Source organism: Balaenoptera acutorostrata, chromosome 9 (assembly GCF_949987535.1).
Source record: "Balaenoptera acutorostrata chromosome 9, mBalAcu1.1, whole genome shotgun sequence".
NCBI classification, from domain to species: domain Eukaryota; kingdom Metazoa; phylum Chordata; class Mammalia; order Artiodactyla; family Balaenopteridae; genus Balaenoptera; species Balaenoptera acutorostrata.
The window spans coordinates 85,145,742-85,163,598 of record NC_080072.1 but is presented as its reverse complement, the minus strand read 5'-3'; the positions used below and the strand labels follow the sequence as shown (position 1 = coordinate 85,163,598).

Sequence of the window (17,857 nt, the reverse complement as noted above, 5' to 3'; positions counted from 1 at the left end):
GGAGGGGGCGGAGCGTCGCGCTACGTCAACTGCACGTTGCTCACCGAGAGCCCTCACTTCCCCGCCACCGACTCTGCCACCTCCTCCCGGAGCGGAAGTGGAGACCCTCCTCTGCGCTTTGCGGCAACGCGTGACCGTCACGTGGGGCGGGGCTTCGGAGGCGAGCGAAGGGAGGGACAAAGGCCAGGAGCGTATAGAACGCCACTCACACTTGGAGAAGAGATAACGGGACAGAGGTGCAAGCCAATCGCAATCAGGCCTGTGGAGGCAGAGACTGGGGTGGAGACTTCGGAGACTGCAGTTCCAGGTGGGTGATTTCTAAGCTGTGAGGGAGGAGTGGGATGGTAGCGTCTTATTCCTGGGGACCAGAATCGGCCCCTATTATCCACAGAGAAGAGAATTTTCTTGGCTTCGGCTATCAATGCCGCTCCTTCGTGTTCCAGGGCGGGAGAGGTTTCTGAGGCAGGAAGGGGACTGCATGGTGCCCTTAAGAGTTGTGTTTCCCGCGGCCCTGAGTTGCCTTCCTCCCGCGTCCCCTTAGGTCGAAACTCATCTAGACACTCCAACCCTAAGCAGCCCACCCTGAAACCTGCCTTCTAAGGCTGGGGCAAAGACTCTGCATTGCCTCCAGTGCAGGGCGCGGACGCTGCCTGACTCCAAGGCTGCTACCAAGCAGCTAACTGTGTTGAGGCCATAAAGTGACCCAGGTGCGGTTTTTGTGGCTGCCAAGCCTGGGCCAGAGCCCTAGGGAGAAAACTGAGGATTCTGTTGTTGAGGTACCGGTGGTCCCATTGTTATCAGAGGTCTTTGCTCTGAAAGCAACAGAACCAAGTTGCATAATTTCAGGAGCCCTTCATAATTAACTCTGTGCCTTTGCTCAGTTATTTGCTTGTGATCAAAGATCCTTGCGGGTTTTAGTCCAGGGAAAAGTTCATCTCTGTAGATGAATTTAAATGCCTAACTTTGTGGTAGATTAAATGCGACACTGGGATTCAGCCAATTCCCTTCTTCCTTTGGCTGCCAGGGAACGTTAACTAAAAGCCGGCAGTAGTAATTAACACAGTTACCTGCTTCTTATTTCCATCATCTTTAAGATAGGTTTTGTTCTGTTTTCATATATATTTGTTTCTGTTAACTTTTCGTGATATCATCATTCCCCTCCAATCATTTGCAAGTAAATGGGATCTTGAACACACACAAACACAAATCCTCAAAGGGCTGTAAAATGAAGTACTAGCTTCATACATCAGTTTAGCTAATACTATGTGTCAGGTGCTGTATCTGCTTACAATCTGGCAAAGAAGATAAAACATGTACAAAAAACTACAGTAAGAGAAAATGTAAAGATATATAAAGTATAAAGTACTATTACCCATACCAGCAATGATTGTAAGTCATTTGTCCACTTTTAACTTTATGTATGTAAGCACCATATTAACACTTTTCCATTCTTGTCTCTTTGAACTGACTTTTACAATTTTGGTATATTTACTTTTCTATTTCTAAAAACACTTCTATGTCCATTATATCCCATGCTCTTCTATGCAGTAATTTTTACTGATGGAGAAACAGATGAGAAAGAGAACTTGTGGAATTATTTAAACTCAGGTTTAGGAACTTATGGTCCACTCTTTTACCTTTCAGCTAAGCTCTGTGTATTCAATCTATAGAACCTAATAAAGGTAGGTAATGTAGTGGTTATTTGTACTTGTTTTCTCTACTCAGAATGTTCTCTTCTCCTCCCATCAGCACATTCCTTGTTCCTCTTTGTCATTCAGGTCTCAGCTCAAATGTCATACCAAAGAGAATGTCTCCACAGAACATGTATAAAAATCTCACTCTTCCCACTCCTTATCCCCCAGCCCTGAGCCTAGTACCCTAGTGGACACTCTTTATAGGTTTGTTTAATCCTCTTCCCTATCTACTTTTTAAATTCTTACTTGTCCATCAGGGCTTAGCTCAAGCCTTACTTTTTCTAAAGGACTACCACAGAGTACGTAAAAATATATATATTGTCTATATAATTCATTTGGCAATTATTCTAGTACTGCCTTATTGGCCTGAATTATTTATATGTGTGTTATCTTGCAAATTAGAATGTAACTGCTCAAGGGGGAGTTCATGTGTACCTTGTCTTTTACAAATAGTATACTTCAGCAAATGTTTTTGATGAACTTTTAGAATAGATTTTACTCTTCATGAGCTAATACTGATATTTATATTCTGTCTACTTCCTTCCCTTTTTTCTTAAGGCAGTATAAAGTGTGCAGTTAATAGCTTGCCTAACTATATTCAATAAACCCAAAAATGTATTATAGTATTTTTTATTGCATTGGTTAGGGGGAAAAAGCACTAAAGTGATAGCTCAGCAAGCTTGTAGTAGTCATCTTTCCAGATCCTGATCTGTGGCTTCTTAGGATTCTGAGGGACTTGTGCTCTAGTTTCAGTTCTATCACCAATTATCTATGTGACTTTGGGTAAATCACATAACCTCTTCCAGGTATCAGTTTCAATGGAAAAGCATCAAGTGAGATTATCTCTAAGATTTGGTGATTTTTTAAGGTAATGTTCATTAGCTTTTTATTCTATTGCAAAACCTTGATTTCCCCTTTTCCTTTAATTTCTGTATCCCTTCTATCCCAAAGTTCTATTGGTTCTACTACTAAAATAGAGCTAAAATCTATTTCTCTCCATCTCCAGTCTCTAGTCTAAACCACCATATTTCTCACCTGAAATACTAATTAGTTTTCTATCTTGCTCAAGAAAGGGAAACATTCTCTTGCTATGTCTGTCCTCCATGCCATAAGCACTTGTGAAACAACCTGTCTTCAGAGCTAAGTCTAGAAGTCCATTCTCTTAATCATAGTGCTATAGGCCTCCTTAATTAGACTGAGAAGGAGATAAGAAACTTGAAAAGTGTTGTGGCACAGAAAAGAATGGGGAACTAGTTAACAGTGTGAATACTTCTGAGAGGTTAATAAAGATGAGGGGAGTGAAGTTAGCATTTGACTATAAGATGGTAGTGTGGTGACATTGACATGAGCAATTTTATTTATTTTATTTTCATTTTTCTTAGATTAATTATTTTATTTATTCATTTATTTTATTGAAGTATAGTTGATTTATAAAGTTTCAGGTTACAGCAAAGTGATTCAGTTTTATATATATATATATATATATATTCTTTTTCAAACAAGACATTGAATACAACTCCCTGTGCTATACGGTAAGCCCTTGTTGTTTATTGTATATATAGCAGTGTGTATATTTTAATCCCAAATTCTCAATTTATCTCTCCCCCCCTTTCCCTTTTGGTAACCATCAGTTTGTTTTCCATGTCTGTGAGCCTATTTCTGTTTTTTAAATAAGTTCATTTGTATCATTTTTTAGATTCCATGTATAAGTGGTATCATATGATATTTATCTTTCTGTGTCTGACTTACTTCACTTAGATGATAATCTCTAGGTCCATCCATGTTTCTCCAAATGGTATTATTTCATTCTTTTTTATGGCTCAGTAATATTCCATTTTATATATATGTATATATATATATATGTATATATGTATATGTATATATATACACACACACACACACACACACACACACACACACACACACACTACATCTTCTTTATCCATTCATCTGCCAATGGACAGTTAGGTTGCTTCCATGTCTTAGCTATTATAAATAGTGCTGCTGTGAACATAAGGGTGCATGTATCTCTTCTAATTAGGGTTTTTGTCTTTCCTGGATATATGCCCAGGAGTGGGATTGCTAGATCATATGGTGATTCTATTTATAGTTTTTGAAGGAACCGTCACACTGTTCTCCATAGTGGCTGCACCAGTTTATATTGCCACCAACAGTGTAGAAGGATTCCCTTTTCTCCACACCCTCTCTAGCATTTATTATTTGTAGATTTTTTGATGATGGCCATTCTGACAGGTGTTTTGATTTGCATTTCTCTAATAACTAGCGATGTTGAACATCTTTTCATGTGCCTATTGGCCATCTGTATGTCTTCTTTGGAGAAATGTCTATTTAGGTTTTCTGCCTATTTTATGTTTGGTTTTTTTGGTATTGTGTTGTATAAGCTGTTTGTATATTTTGGAAATTAAGCACTTGTTTGTTTGCATTGTTTACAAATATTTTCTCCCATTCTGTAGGTTGTCTTTTTGTTTTTTTTATGGTTTCTTTTGCTGTGCAAAAGCTTTTAAGTTTAATTAGATCCCATTTGTTTATTTTTGCTTTTGTTTCCATTACTCTAGGGGAGAGATCCAAAAAAATATTTCTGTGATTTATGTCAAAGAGTGTTCTGCCTATGTTTTCCTCTCGGAGTTTTGCATTTAGGTCTTTAATCCATTTTGACTTTATTTTTGCATATGGTGTCAGAGAATGTTCTAATTTTATTCTTCTACATATAGCTGTACAGTTTTCTTAGCACCACTTATTGAAGAGACTGTCTTTTCTCCACTGTGTATTCTTGCCTCCTTCATCGTAGATTGATTGACTTTGAGTGTATGGGTTTATTTCTGGTCTTTCAAACCTGTCCCATTTATCTATGTGTCTGTTTTTGTGCCAGTACCATACTGCTTTGATTACTGTAGCTTTGTAATACAGTCTGAAGTCAGGGCGTGTGATTCCTCCAGCTCCATTCTTCTTTCTCAAGATTGTTTTGGCTATTTGGGGTCTTTTGTATTCCATGCAAGTTAAAAAAATTTTTGTTCCAGTGATATGAACAATTTTAATAGAGTGAAAAAGACGAACTTGATTGTAGTAGGTTGCGATGATAACTGGTGGCAAAGTTACTGCAGACAGTTCTTTAAAGAAGTTTTTCTGGGAGTGAAAAAATAGGATGGTAGCTAGAGGAGAGTAAAAGGTCAAAGGATAGATTTTTGTTTGATATTTGTTTAAAGATGGGAGATACTAAAATTTGTACACTGATCGAAAATGTTCAATGGAGTGGGAGAAATTGTGGATGTAGGAGTTTGTAGTTGTGTTCACCACTCTAAAGTGTACTCCAGAGTGGAGGACCTTGTCTCTATTGTTTTTGACTGTATGCCCAATATCTGGAATAGTGCTTACTACAATAATAGTTACTTCATAAATTTTCTATTATTTGTTGAATAAATGAATGACTTGGACTCTATTTATCTTAACTTTCTGTCAATTCATTATTCACACATCAACCAGAAAGATTATTTAAAAAAATAAATCAAATCATGTCACTGTCTAGTTCAGTCTTCCATAATTCCAGTTGCACTTAGAACAAAATTCCAGTTCCTTGTGGCCTATAGGATCCTGCATGAGGTAGCACCAACCTTCTGTAACCCTATTTCCCCAAGATTCTTGCTCTCATTAACTATACTCCAGCAATGCTGGCCTTCTCTCATATCCTAAAACTGAAGGACCCTTTCCCACTTTTGGGCTTTATACATGATTTCTCTCACCAGCCCCTCACCTTGTCATCATTCGGGTGTCAGCTTAAATGACACCTTCTCAGAAAGGCTCTTCCTAATATTGTAGTGGATGAGAGCATGGGCTCTGGAGCCAGAGTGTCTGGGTTTACATCCCATCTCCTTGCTTACTTGCTATCCATTATTATCTTTAGTGTTTTGTTCCAAGATACTGAAAACCCATTCTTCACATTTTAATTCACATACACATGTAAGGGCAAATATGTCATGATTGCTGCTGTCAAAAGTGATTGTAAGGTATCTATCTATCAATTTCAGATATCTTAAGCCTCATTTTCCCTGTCTATAAAATAGGGACAATAGTATTATCTATTTTATAGTAGTTGTTTTGAAAATTAAAGAGTGTGTAAAGCATGTGGTACAGAGCCTGGCACAGAGTAAGCACTACGTAAGTGTTCACTGTTAACATGGTCAGTATCTGAAGTTGAATACCACCCACTGTTCATTTTTATATCTATTTCCCAGTTGTTTCTTCACAGTATTTATTGCAGTTTATAATTTGACAGTCTTCTTTTCTAGATACTAAACATCAGGAAAGGAGGGATCGTGTCTGCCTTTATTATCCATGCTCTCTCTAGTGCCTAATTCAGTACCTGGCATATAGTTAGCACTCTGTAATAAATATTGAATAGAATAGGCCAGAAAACATGCTCTATATTGAAACATCAGTGACCAAACTAATATCAGTGGAAGACCCAATGAAATCAAAGCCCACATCAGTCACAGCACAGCTTTAGTTTAATATTCCACTTCTATCAAGTTGCATATGCTCTTTTGTCATTACTTAGTATCAAAGACTTGGTTCTCAGACTTGATTCTTGTACTTTTATTGAATAATTTTTTAAAATCAAATTTTAATGGAACACATTAAAAGAAAAAACAAGAGAATAGTTTTGAAAATTGGTTCAGTGTTTTCGGCAGGAAGGTATTTTGTTGAAGCTGAGATGCATTCTTATAAAATGACACAGCTTTTCATGACTTGGAATTTTTCGTACTTATGGAAAGCCCTTTTTAAAAAAAAATCATATCAACCTTGTACACACATTAAAAAAAAGTAAGTAAAATCAATTAGCTGAGATGCTCACATTCAGAGTCCAACTCTTCTAATTCACCTTCAACTCAGCATCTCAGTGTCCATGTTTTTCTACATAATATTGTTCTCTGTTATCAGGAACATTAATGATGTATCATTTCTTAAATGAGTGTCCATTTTTATCTATAGGGTTTTCTTCAAAGACACTGATATACATCCTTCATATTTTGATGCACATACACATGTAATGACAAATATGTTATGAGTGTTATTTAACTAAAGTGATTATAAGATACCTATCTATCAATTTCAGATATGTTAAGTGTGAAAGAATGTGTCTTAAAATTAATGAAATATAATGTTGAATTTACAGAATATTCTGGAGGAAAAAAATTGCCTTACAGATCTTTTACCAAGATTTAAGAATTGTTTAACAATTAATAATGTTATTGGCAAAATATATGTTATTACTGATTTTTACCATTAATATTTTATATACCATTTGGCAACGTTAATTTAACATCAATATCATTTAAGCATCACAACAGTGCGATGTAATTGACGTGTCCACTTTGCAGATGAGGACGCCAAAGCCTTAAAGAGCCTCAATAGGGGTCACTACTAAGTGCTGGATCATCTAAGACCCTGTTCCTTCAGCTCTCAATCTCAGGTTCTTTGCCATTTGCAAAATATAAAAGTACAGACTTACTCAAACCCAATTTAAGAAATGAAAGTTTCAGCTTCTTGGATTTGTCATTCTGTGTAGAGTATACACGGCAGGCTTTATCTTTTAACAACTTTTATAAAAGTGAATAGCTGTGTATGATCCTAGTATATTTGAGAATACTTGAAAATTTCTAGTAAAGTTTGCTTTTTGTGACTATCTTTGTAGAAGTAAGAATTTCTTTATACTTTATATCATTGCGTTTAATTCTTATTCATGAACAGTGAGACTGAATAATTGACTTAATCCAACACAGATCCAAATTACATTCATATTTTTAATGACAATGAACTTAATATAAAAAATTTGTGGTTGAGTTTTTTTAGTTGATGTTCTCAAGACCTATGCCACTATGAAGAAATATAGTTTTTATCCTTTTGAAAGTCTCAGGTTTGGATACCTTTTAGCTGTTTTGTTTTACATTCAACTTATTTTTAAAAACTGAGGAACCACCAAAAATAAAAGGAAATTTTCTTTGAATGTTCTAAGTGTTTTGAACAAGAACAAAACTGTAGTGTCAAAGTAGTTTCTGACTTGAATTTATATATCTTTGTCTTTTTCTTTTAATTTTTCTTTTGAAATAATTACAGATATACAGGAAGTTACAAAAATAGTACAGAGAGAAATGTCCCCACCCAATGTCCCCAGTGGTTCTATCTTACATAATTTTTGTCCAAATTCAAAACCAGGAATTTAACATTGATACAGTGTGTATATAATTCCATGTCGTTTTATCACCTGTGTAGAGTCCTGTAACTGTTGCCATAGTCAAGTCTCCTTTGTGCATATCCACCTCCCCCAACTCCCCACAACAAAGTTCTCAATCCCTGGAAACCACTACTTTCTTTTTCATGTCTATAATTTTGTCATTTCAAGAATATTATAGAAATGGAATCAAACAATATGTGACCTTTTGAGATTGAGTTTTTTCACTCATGATAATGTCCTTGTAATCCATCTAAGCTGTTGTGTATATAGTAGTTTGTTCCTTTTTAATGGTGAGTTATACTTCATGGTAAGGATGTACCACAGTGTGTATACTCATTCATTTATTGAGCAACATTTTGGTTGTTTCCAGTTTTTGACTATATAAATAAAACTGCTATGAAAAGTTATGTACAGGTTTTTAAGCCCACATAAGTTTTTGTTTCTCTAGGATAAATGCCCAGGTCTATGATTGTTGGGTAGTATGTTATATGTTTAGCTCCCCACCCTCCAGTTTTATTGAGATATAATTGATATATAACATTGTATTTTTGGTGTACATGATTTGATATATGTATGTATTGCTAAATGATTACCACAATAAGTTTAGTTAACATCCATCACCTACAGTTACAGTTTTTTTCTGATTTGAACTTGTAAGGTCTACTCTCTTAGCAACTTTCAAATATTCAATACAATATTGTTAACTATAGTCATCATGCTGAATGTTACATTTACAGAACTTATTTATCTTATAACTGGAAATTTGTACATTTTGACCCCATTTACCCAGTTCTCCCTCCACACACACACCCGCACCTCTGGCTAACACCAATTTGTTCTATGTTTCTATGACTTTGGGTTTTTAGATCCCACATATAAGTTGACATCTTACAGTATTTGTCTTTCTCTGTCTGACTTAGCATAATGCCCTCAAGGTCAATACATGTTGTCACAACTGGCAAGATTCCTTCTTTTTTATGACTGAATAATTTTCCTCTGTGTGTGTGTGTGTGTGTGTGTGTGTGTGTGTATCATATTTTCTTTATCCATTCATTTACCCATGGACGTTTAAGTTGTTTCCGTGTCTTGGCTATTGTAAATAATGCTGCAGTGAAATGGGGGTACAGATATCTGTTCAGGATAATGATTTGATTTCTGTTGGATGTATACCCAGAAGTTGAATTGCTGGATCATATGGTACTTCTATCTTTAAGTTTTTGAGGAACCTGCATACTATTTTCTATATTGTCTATACCAATTTACATTCACAACAAATGTATACAAAGGTTTCTTTTCTCCACATCCCCAACAGCACTTGTTATTGCTTGTCTTTTTGATAGTAGCCATGGTGACAATTGTGAGGTGATATATTGGGGTTTTGATTAGCATTTCCCTGTTGATTAGTGATGTTGAGTACCTTTTCATGTACCTGTTGGCCATTTGAATATCTTTTTTGAAAATATGTCTGTTTGAGTCCTTTGCCCACTTTTAGTTGTATTATTTGGAGTTTTTTTGCTATTGAGTTTGTTATACATTTTGGAAATTGACACTTTATCAGATGTGTGGTTTCAGAGTATTTTCTCCCATTCTATAGGTTGCCTTTTCATTTTGTTGATTGTTTCATTTACTGTACAGAAGCTTATAAGTTTGCTGTAGTCCCACTTGTTTATTTTTGTTTTTGTTGCTTATGTTTTAGGTGTCATGTCCAAAAAATCATTGCTATTACCAATGTCAAGGAGCTTATTCTCTATTTTTCTTTTGAGAGTTTTATGGTATCAGGTTTTACATTTAAGTCTTTAATCAATTTTGAGTTAATTTTTGTGGATATTGTGAAATAGGGATCTAGTCTCATTCTTTTGCGCATGAATATACATTTTTCCCAACACCATTTATTGAAGAAACTGTCTTTTTACCATTGAGTTTGTAGCTTCCTTGTCAAACATTAGTTGAACGTATATGTTTGTGAGTCTACTTTTGGGCTCTTGTTTCTTTCCCACTAGTCTATGTGTCTGTTTTTGTGCCAGTACAAAACTGTTTTGATTACTATAGCTTTGTAATAGAGTTTAAAATCAGGAAGCTTTGCTCTTTCTCAGGATTGTTTTGGCTATTTGGCATCTATGGTAGTTCCATATGAACTGTAGGATTTTTTTTTTCTATTTTTGTGAGAAATGCCTTGGGAATCTTGATAGGGATTGTATTGAATCTATAGATGGCTTTGTGTAGAACAGACATTTTAATAATATTAATTCTTCTAATCCATGAACGTGGGTTGTCTTTCCATTTATTTGTGCTTCTTCAGTTTCTTTCATTAGTGTCTCGTAGTTTTCAGTGTGTAAGTCTTTCACCTACTTGGTTAAATTGACTCCGAAGTATTTTATTGTTATTGATGCTGTTGGAAATGGGTTGTTTTCTTTATTTACTTCTTAATTTGTTGTTAGCATGTAGAAATCTGCTGATTTTTGTATGTTGATGTTGTGTCCTGTAACTTTACTGAATTGATTAGTGCTAACATTTCTTGGTGGAGTCTTTAGAATTTTCTATATATAAAGTCATGTCATCTGCAAACAAAGACAATTTTACTTCTTCCTTTCTGAATCTGATGCCTTTTATTTGTTTTTCTTACCTGATTACTCTGGCCAGAACTTCCAGTACTATGTGAGAGTGGGTACCCTTATCCTGGTAGTGACATTAGAGGAAAAGCTTTTCAGCCTTTCACCACTGAGTATATTGTTAGCTGTGGGCTTGTCATATATGGCCTTTATTATGATGAGGTACTTTCCTTCTATGCCCAGTTCATTGAGAATTTTTACCGTGAATGGGTGTTAATTTTTCAAATGCGTTTTCTGCATCTACTGAGACGATCATATGATTTTAATCTGACTATTAATGTGATGAATCACATTTATTGGTTTGCATATGTTGAACCATTCTTGCATCCCAGGGATGAATCATGGGATATGATCTTTTTATTGTGCTGTTGAATTTGGTTTGTTAGTATTTTGTTGAGAATTTTTGCATCTGTATTCATCAGGGATGTTGGTCTATAGTTTTTGGTTTTTTTTTTTTGTAGTGGCCTTATTTGGCTTTGTTACCACAGTCATGTTGGTCTCGTGAAGTGTGTTCAGGAGTATTCCCTCCTCTTCATTTTTTTTGGAAGAGTTTGAGAAAAATTGGCTTTAATTCTTCTTCAAGTGTTTGGTAACTTTCACCCATGAATCCATCTGGTTCTGGACTTTTCTTCATTGGGAATTTTCTTTTGATTACTGATTTAATCTTAGAGAAATTGGACTATTCAGATTTTCTATTTTTTCATGATTCAGACTTGGTGGGTGTATGTTTCCAGGAATTTATCCATTTCTTCTGGGTTGTCCAGTTAGTTGGCATATAATTATTCATGGTAATTTCTTAGGATCCTTTGTATTTCTGTGGCATCAATTGTAATGTCTCTTCTTTTACTTATACTTTTATTTATTTAGGTTCTTAATCTCTTTGTCTCCTTCTGTCTCTGTCTCTCCCTCTGTCTCTCTCCCCTCCCACTGGGTTAGTCAAGGTAAAGGCTTGTCAATTTTGTATATTTTTTTCAAAGAACCAACTCTTAGTTTTGTCATCCTGTTTTCTATTTATTCATTTCTGTTCTAATCTTTATTATTTCCTTACTTCTGCTAAGTTTGGGCTTATTTTATTTTTCTAGTTCCTTGAAGTATAAAATTAGGTTGTTTATTTGAAGTCTTTCTTTTTTCTTGATATATGTATATATTGCTATAAACTTACCTCTTAGAACTGTTTTTGCTCCACCTCATAAGGTTTGGTATGTTGTATTTCCATTTTCACTTGTCTCAAGATACTTTTTAAATTTTCTTTTTAATTTTTTCTCTGATACATTGGTTGTTCAGGAGTGTGTTGTTTAATTTCCATGTATTTGCCAATTATCAAGGTTTCCTCCTGATACTGATTTATAGTTTCATATGATTGTGGCCAGGAAACATACTTGGTGTGATTTCAGTCTTCTTAAATTTGCTGAGACTTATTTTGTGGCCTAACATATATTCTAGCCTAGAAAATGTTCTGTGGGCACTTGGTAAGAATGAGTATTCTGCTGTTGCTGGATGAAATGTTTGTATATGTCTATTAGGTTCATTTGGTCTATAATGTTGTTCAAATATGCTGTTTCTTTATTGATTTTCTGGGTGATCTGTCCATTGTTGAGAGTGGGTGTTAAGGTCCCCAACTATTACTGTATTCCTATTTATTTCTCCTGTTAATTCTGTTAGTATTTTTTTAAATATATATTTAGATACTCTGATGTTGGTTGCATAAATATTTACAACTGTTATATCTTCTTGATGGATTGACCCCATTTTCATTATATAAAGCCCTTTGTCTCTTTTGACCATTTTTAGCTAAACGTCTCTTTTGTCTGATACAAATATAGCTATCCCTGCTTTCTTTGAATACCATTTGCTTAAAATAGCTTTACCCATTCCTTCACTCTCAGTCTATGTGTGTCTTTAAAACTAAAGTGAATCTTTTGTAGTCAGCTTAGGTTGGATTTTTTTTTAATCCATTCATTCATTCTGTGTCTTTTGATTGATGAATTTAATCCATTCACATTTAAAGTAATTATTAATAGTAAAGACTTTTATTACCATTTTGTTAATAGTGTTCAGACTTCATTTTTTACCTTTCTGTCTTCTCTGTGACTTGATGACTTTTTGTAGTGGTATTCTTTGACTCCTTTATCATAATTGTTTGTATAACTGCTATAGGTTTTTTTCTTTCTGTTTACCATGAGGCTTACATAAAATTTCTCATGTTTTTAACATTCTATTTTAATCTGATAACATCATTTTGATAGCATACATAAACTTTACATTTTTACTTCTCCCCCTTTTCCATTTTAAGTTATTAATGTTTTAGTTAATATATTTTATATTGTGCATCAAATACATTATTGTAGTTATGATTACTTCTTTATGTTTATTTTTTAACTTTTAGAGTTATAAGTGAATTATGTATCACCATTACAATATTAGAGAATCTCACTTTGTATGTTTACCATTGCTAGTTAGTTTTACACTTACATTCATGTTTTTTTATGATGTGAATTAGCGTCCTTTCATTTCTGCTTGAAGAACTCCCTTTAGTATTTCTTTTAAGGCAGATATAGTGGTGATGAACTCCCTCAGTTTTTGTTCGGGAAAGTCTTTATCTCATTCATTTCTGAAAGACTGCTTTGCCAGTTACAGTATTCTTAATTGACAGGCTTTTTTTCTTTCAATATTTTGAATACATCACCCCATTCTCTCCAGGGCTACAAAGTTTCTGTTGAGAAATCTGCCTGTAGTCTATGGGGGTGGTCCCTTGTATATGATGTGTTGCTCTTCTGCTCCTGTTAAAATTCTTTCTTGTCTGACTTTTGACAATGTAATTACAATGTGTCTCTGTAGCTCTTTTGGGGTACAATCTGTTTGGTCTCCTTTGGGTCTTGCAACTGTGGATGTCCATTTCTCTCCCCAGGTTTGCACAGTTTTCAGCCATTCTTGCTTTAAAAATATTTTCTGTCCTTTTTTCTTCTTCTAGGATTCTCATAATGCAAATATTATTCTTTTGATGGTGTCCTGTGGCTCTCATAGGCTTTTTTCACTCTTTTGCATTTTTTTTCCTCCTCCAACTGGATAATTTTAAATGCCTTATCTTCTAGTTCATTGATTCCTTCTTCTGCTTGACCAAGTCTGATGTTAAAGCTCTCCATTGAATTCTTCAGATCAGTCATCGTGTTCTTCAACTCTAGGATTTCTGGGTTTTCTTTAATGGCATTTATTTTTTGGTTGAACTTCTTATTTTGCTCATGCACTATTTTTCTCATTTTGTTTAATTGTCTGTAAAGCTCACTAAACTTCTTTGAAGGGATTATTCTGAAATCTTTGCACACAATTCAGAGATCTCCATTTCTTTAGGGTCAGTTATTGGAGCTTTATTACTTTCATTTGATGGTGCCATGTTGGCTCAGCTCTCTGCTCCATTGCTGTTGTAAGCAGGGCGGTAGGTTGGGCTACGCAGCGTCCTGAGTGTTCTGATTAGTTTTTCTGGTTGGGCAGGCATGGAAGCTGTATTCAGCCCTAGGCCAGGCTCTCAATTTGCTTCCCAACTTGGGGGCTGTGTAACAGCATTCACAGCTGGTATGGCTTGCTGGCCAAGGACCTGAATCAGACAAAACTGTGCACAAAGTTCCTTGGTCAGACAGGTTCACTAGCTGGGCTCTGCAGATGAACAGAGTCACTGGCTTGGTGCTCTTCAGGTGCTGCTGAACTGCTCTGTTTCCTGGATGCTCTGGCCAGGTTTCCAGGTAAGTGGGGCTGGGATTGTGCTCAGTAATAGGTAGAGCTAGGAATTAGCTTCCCCGCTTGGGCCAGCAGCAGCAGCAAAGCAGGCATCAAAGCCAGCAAGGTGGAGATTTAAGGTGGTGGAGGAGTAGGTGGACCTGGAGTTCATCTCTCTCCACAGGATGCATCAGGAATACATCTATAGGTGCAGTAATTCTCAGGACACTGGCTGAAAACTAGCAGAAGACCTTGGACACCAGAAACGACTATAAAGATTCCTGCATAACTGGGTAGGATGGAAAAAAAGTAGAGAGAAGGAGGAGAGGAAGTGGACAGGACCTGAACCCCGGGGTGGGGGAGCTGAAGCAGAGGAGAGAGTCCCGAATTTGGGGAAACCCCCTCTCCGATGGGGAAATTGATTGGGATGGAAGGGAAGCCTTTGAGGCTGTTGGAAGAGGGTGAAGCAGCCAATCTGCGGCAGATGGGACAGAGTGAGAAATACACTGGCGGTCCGTATCTCAGCCCTACATGCCCTGGACTGGAACTTGTGTTCACAGGTGTGCAAGGGGGCTGGGAGCTGGTGCGTGGGGATTGGAGAACAGGCCCAGAGCGAGAACTGCTGTTGTCTGTGGGGAGATGGACTGAGGGAACAAGAGAGAGGAAATCTGCAGCAGGGAATGACTATGGAGGAAGACTGGACTGCCATGGATGCAGGGCGCTATTGCTGAGTCACACACGGGGAAGAGCCACTATTGTAACCTCTCTCTCCCCACACGCTGGTGCCTGCCAACGGACAATAAAAGAAGCTTGCTTAAGGCTACCTCTTGTTTTCCAGCTGCCAAGCAATAAAAAAAGCCCCCTTAGAGCTGGCCCTCAGGTGCCGCCTGCAGGACAATAATAAAAAGCCCTCTCAGGGCTGGCCATCACACGCCTGCTGCCAGGTGCCAGAAAAACCCTGGTCACGGCTGGCCCCCATGTGCCTTACGCCAGATGCCAGAAAAGGCCCTCACTAGGGCCATATCTCTTGTGCCCTTGGCTGCCAGCTTCCCTGTGCATTTGGTCCCGCCGGGATTCCTGCAGTCCAAGCAGTCATACCACCTCTGCACCCGGTCCTCACAGGGGCAGACCCAAGAATTCCAAGGCAGCCTCAGGACCAGACTCCTGTGGGTGGAACACATGCCGAGGTGAGGATAAAACCAAAGCTGAATCCCAGGGACAGGGTGACTAAGGAAGAATATCGAAAATCTTTCTATCAGCTATATAAGCTACAAATTAAATCCCTAGGATCAGTTATGTAGACCTTGCATCTATGGAGTATCTGAGTAGACAATGAGTGTTCCCACAAATGAAAACGGTCTAGCTCTGGCAGCTGTGGCTTCTGGGGGCAAGCACACGCAGGAATTGGGCCAGATCAGAGTTTGAGTGGTCCCCACAGGGCCTACAGCAGGTTCAGAGGCCAGCCCAGAAGCAAGGGAGAGCCTCTTGGGGAGGCAAAGGTGGGCTGTGGCTCACGGTGTGTGCAAGGACACTTACACTGGAGACCCCAGGGAAACATAATTATTACTATTAATTTTATTGTCTTGATTCATTCTGTTGTTGGTTTTAGCTTTTTTTTGTTTGTTTCTTTTTCTTTTCTTTTGTTTTAGTTTTCTTAGTGTTTTGGGATCTCTGTGTTCTATAACATATCTTTATATTTTTTTTTATACATTTTTGTTTTTACTTTTCTGTTGTTCTGTGTTCTTTTCCCTTATTTTTTCTTTCTCTTTTTCTTTAATATATATTTTTAATATTTCTATTTATACTTTGTCTTTCTGTTGTCCTGGGTTGTTTCCCTTTTTATTTTATTTTATTATTATTATTTTAAATCATATTTATCGTTTTTTTCTGTTTCCTTGCTTTATTCTTCACTTGGCACACTGCTTTGGTTTTGTTTTTCAGTTATGTGTTTCTTTTAGTTTCAATCCTAATTTGATTTCATTTTTGAGTTCTTCTATTTGTTTCATTGATCTCTTGCTCTTTGTTTTATTTGGCTCTGTTTTCGTTTCTTTTACGTGTTTGTTTCCTTGTTCTGTTTTTTTTTTTTTGGTTTTGTTTTTACCATTTCTTCAGGGTTTTGTGTGTCTTTTATCTTTTCTTTAATATATTTTCTATTTTTTTTTATATTTCTGTTTCTACATTGCTTTTTTTGTTGTTCTGTCGTCTTTCCCCTTTCTCTCTCTTTTTTTTTAATACCGTTTTGGTCAGTTTGTATTGTTTTTCTGCCTCATTGTTCAGTTGGCACTCTGCTTTGGTTTTGATTTTTGGATTTGGGTTTTTGTCAGCTTTCTTCTTAATTGTTTGATTTCGTTCTTGGGTTCTTTTGTTTGTCTGGATGTTCTCTTGCTATTTGATTCATTTGGTTCTGTTTTTGTTTCTTTTCTGTGTGTGTGTGTTTCTTTGTTTCTGTTTATGCTTCTTTAATTTTATTTTCTACCGTTTGTCTGGGATTTTGTTAGTTTTTTTTTTAATCCAGTTTATTGCTGGGACGAGCCACTTGCGGGGTCTTGATCCCTTGACCAGAAGTCGGTCCTGAGGCTTTGGAGTGGGAGAACCGACTCCAGGATGCTGGACCACTAGAGAATTCCCAGCCCCAGGGAAGATTCACCGCCAAGAGCTCTCACAAAGGGCTCTATCTGAATCCAAGACCCAGCTCCACCCAACTGCCAGCAGCTCCCAGTGCTGGATGCCTCATACCAAACAACAAACAAGACAGGAACACAAACCCACCCATCAGCACACAGATGATCTAAAGTCATACTAAGCTCACAGACACCCCAAAACACACCAACACGGCCCTACTCATCAGAGGGAAAAGACTCAGCTCCACCCACCAGAACGCAAGCACCAGTCCCTCCCATCAGAAACCCTACACAAGAAAATGGACCAACCCTACCAAGGCACAGAGAACAGAAGCAAGAGGAACTATGACCCTGCAGCCTAGGGAAAGGAGACTTCAAATACTGTAAATTAAACAAAATGAGAAGACAGAAATATCTTACAGGCAAAAGAGCAAGGTAAAACCCCACAGGACCAAATAAATGAAGAGGAAATAGGCAGAATACCTGAAAAAGAAATCAGAGTAATGATAGTGAAGATATCCAAAAACGTGGAAATAGAATAGAGAAAATACAAGAAATGTTTAACAAGGACCTACAAGAACTAAAGAGCAAACAAACAGTAATGAAGAACACAATGACTGAAATGAAAAATACTCTAGAAGGAATCAATAGCAGAATGAGGCAGAAGAGCAGATAAGACAGCTGGAAGATAGAATGGTGGAAATAACTGCCACAGAGCAGAATAAAGAAAAAAGAATGAAAAGAATGGAGGACAGTCTCAGAGATGTCTGGGACAACATTAAGTGCACAAGCATTCGAATTATAGGCGTCCCAGAAGAAAAAAAAAAGAAAGGGTCCGAGAAAATATTTGAAGAGATTATAGTTGAAAACTTCCCCAACATGAGAAAGGAAATAGTCAAGTCCAGGAAGTGCAGAGAGTCCCATACAAGATAAACCCGAGGAGAAACATGCCAAGACACATATTAATCAAAC

The 17,857-nt window shown here is 36.9% G+C and overlaps 1 protein-coding gene across 3 annotated transcripts in view; it reads left to right on the top strand.

Annotated features, from left to right (window-relative positions):
- Positions 1-49: 49 nt before the first annotated feature.
- The window catches only part of KBTBD3 (kelch repeat and BTB domain containing 3), a 54,450-nt gene continuing 36,642 nt past the window's right edge, over positions 50-17,857 (top strand). Inside the window, exon 1 of one of the 3 annotated variants that reach the window (XM_007192259.2) lies at positions 50-307. The gene's annotated coding sequence lies outside the window, so the exon portion shown is untranslated. Of the gene's footprint in view, positions 308-2,542; positions 2,563-17,857 lie in introns of those variants that run through there. The other 2 variants (XM_007192258.2, XM_057552668.1) reach the window with 2 other exon arrangements.